The sequence below is a fragment of the Ovis aries genome, chromosome 15 (assembly GCF_016772045.2).
Source record: "Ovis aries strain OAR_USU_Benz2616 breed Rambouillet chromosome 15, ARS-UI_Ramb_v3.0, whole genome shotgun sequence".
Taxonomy (NCBI): domain Eukaryota; kingdom Metazoa; phylum Chordata; class Mammalia; order Artiodactyla; family Bovidae; genus Ovis; species Ovis aries.
The window spans coordinates 12145109-12148391 of record NC_056068.1 but is presented as its reverse complement, the minus strand read 5'-3'; the positions used below and the strand labels follow the sequence as shown (position 1 = coordinate 12148391).

The 3283-nt window shown below is 36.8% G+C and overlaps 1 pseudogene; it reads left to right on the top strand.

Annotated features, from left to right (window-relative positions):
- The first annotated feature begins 2367 nt into the window (after positions 1 to 2367).
- On the top strand, positions 2368 to 2848 carry LOC101122379 (peptidyl-prolyl cis-trans isomerase A-like; annotated as a pseudogene).
- Positions 2849 to 3283: the final 435 nt, after the last annotated feature.

Here is a 3283-nt window from a genome sequence, read left to right as displayed (position 1 = left end):
TACTGTATTGGTGTTTTTTTCTTTCTGGCTTACTTCACTCTGTATAATAGGTTCCAGTTTCATCCACTTCATTAGAACTGATTCAAATGTATTCTTTTTAATGGCTGAGTAATACTCCATCATGTGTATGTACAGCTTTCTTATCCATTCATCTGATGATGGACATCTAGGTTGCTTCCATGTCCTGGCTATTATAAACAGTGCTGCGATGAACACTGGGGTACACATGTCTATTTCAATTCTGGTTTCCTCTTTGTATAGTAAAGTTGTAGGATATAAAATCAACACACAGAAATCCCTTGCATTCCTATACACTAGTAATGAGAAAATAGAAAGAGAAATTAAGGAAACAATATTATTCACCATTGCAACAAAAATAATAGAATACTTAGGAATATATCTACCTAAACTGGTTTTAAAATTGAACATTCAAAAAACTAAGATCCTGGCATCTAGTTGCATCACTTCATGGCAAATAGAAGGGAAAAGAAATGAAAGCAATGACATATTTTCTTTTCTTGGGCTCCAAAATCACTGCTGATATTGACTGAAGCTATGAAATTAAAAGATGCTTGCTCCCTGGATGGAAATTATGGCAAATGTAGATAGCATATTAAAAAGCAGAGACATCACTTTGCCAGCAAAAGTCCATAAAATCAAAGCTATGGTTTTTCCAATATCCTGTATGGATGTGAGAACTGGACTATAAAGAAGATTGAGAGCTGAATTGATGCTTTTGAACTGTGGTGCTAGAGAAGACTTGGACTGCAAAGAGATCAAACCATCCAATCTTAAAGCAAATAAATCCTGAATATTCATTGGAAAGACTAATGCTAAAGCTGAATCTCCAGTACTTTATCCACTTGATGTGAAAAGCTGACTTATTTCAAAAGACCCTGATTCTGGGAAAGATCGATGGCAAAAGAAGAGCGTAGCAGAGAATAAGATGGTTAAATAGTATCACTATCCATGCTATCTCAGTGGGCATGAGTTCCAGCAAACTCTGGGAGATACTGAAGGACAGGGATACCTGGTGTATGCAGTCCATGGGGCCTCAGAGCATAGGACATAACTCAGTAGACTGAACAACAGCAACAAATTTGATTTGAACTTCATTTACATCTAAATCCCTAACATCAAGTTAGACTAGAAAATGCATCTACTAATTTTAGTATCTGTACAGAAAAGCCATTAGAAGAAAATTGGAATAGATGTGGAAAATTCAACCCCTTATATACTCTACTCTATGTTTCATTTTCTATTTTTCCACTTGATTTTAAGTTCTGTCACTATTTTTTTTTTACCACTGTATCCTCCACACAAAATTTAGTCTCTTGAATATAAATGTCCTTGATAATAATAGAAATAAATTGAATCAGACCTTTTGGTTATTTCATCTAAGAGCAAGATCCTATAATCTAAATTTGTTTTCACACAAATTAGAAATTAATAATCATGTTTAACACATCCTAACAGAATTGTCACAAAACATAACATAAGGCAGTCAGTAGGTTTATAGTTATCACTGGCTATCTGACCCAGTTTTCTAACTCTTATCTGGCTCCACTTAACTACACCAGAAGATCAGGATGCACTGAAGAAGTGGTAGAATGGGAAACTCAGTTGACTTCACTTCCAACAGCCATATTGCTGTCGTTATATCTCAGCTTGTCAGAGAATAATTTCCAGGACCCAATGAGTCCACTCTGTCCTGATTATTCTCTTAGAGTTTCTCTGCTCAGGATTAAAATCTCCAAATTTCTTGATAATACAGTCCAAAGTTTCAGATAGTATTTAGAAATTTATAGTCATTAATGTGTTTCTGTCAGGATTCTTTCAGATTCAAGTCACACAAACACACGCACACAAAAATAGCTCAAGCTGAATAAAACAAGAGAAAATAAATCAAACAAGCAACAAAAAAATGTAGTAGTAGCTCTGTGTGAGATATAATGTACAGATAGTGAATATATTCAGGATATTTCCCCTCATTTTCCCTTTTACCCTTTCACTGTAACAGCTATTTTCAGAAATGTTTCCCCCCGTATTGGACCACTCTATTGGCAGCAAAAGTGAAAAGGAATTGTCTCTCTAACATGGCCTACAGGCCTTGCATGGGGATTTGGTGGTGGTAAAGAATTAGATGGCAAAGAATCTGCCTGTAATGTGGGAGACTCAGGCTTGATCCCTGCATTAGGAAGATCCCCTGGAGAAGGGCATGGCTACCTACTCTAGTATTCTTACCTGGACAATTCCACGGACAGTCCACTGGGTCTCAAAGAGTTGAACACAACTGAGACACTAGCACCTTCACTTTTCCAGGCCTTGCAGACACTGCCAGCCCACAGCCTCCTGCGCTGCACAACCATGGTCAGTCCCCATAAGTTCTTTGATATTGCCATTGACAGTCAGTCCTTCTGCTGCATCTCTTTCAAACTTTCAAAGACAGCAGAAAACCTTCATATTCTGAGCACTGGGGTGAGAGGATTTAATTATAAAAGATCCTGCCTTCACAGAATAATTTTTATAATTATATGCCGGAGCAGAGCCTTTACATGCCATAATGGCACTAGTGGTAAGTTCATCTATGGGGAGAAAATTGATGAAAAATTCATCCTGTAACATATGGGTCCGAGTACCTTGTCCATGGCAAACATTGGCCCCTAGACAAACAGTTTCCAGTTTTTTATGTGCATTATCAAGACTGACTGGTTGAATGGCAAGCTTGTAGTCTTTGGCAAAGTGAAAGAAAGCATGAATATTGTGGAAGGTGTAGAGTGCTTTGAGTCCAGGAATGGCAAAACAATGGTAAAAGAAGATCACCATTGCTGACTGTGGACAAATCTAATAAATTTGACTTCTGCTTTGTCTTAACCATCAAAACATCCCTTTTATAGCCTGTGAGAGCACACCTTCAATTCCATATGCTCAAAATATCCTATAATCTTTGTTCTCATTGCAGTTCTTTGAGTTCCACATTTTCCTTATCTTTCTCTAAGTTTAGCTGTATTACAGACTTAAGTTTATGATTATGAAATAAAAGCCAAACAAAACAAAAACACTAGTTTCAAAAGATTTTAAGAAGTAAGTATTATTGGCTCTGTTTGGCTCCCATTTCACTACTCAAATAATTCACTGTCTTCTGTAGGCAGCATGTATGTCTTCTTATTTTTGCCATTGTTCTTGTTTTTTTTAATTATAAATATATTTATTTTCAGTTCAGTTAAGTTCAGTCCCTCAGTCGTGTCTGAATCTTTGCGACCCCATGAATTGCAGCACGCCA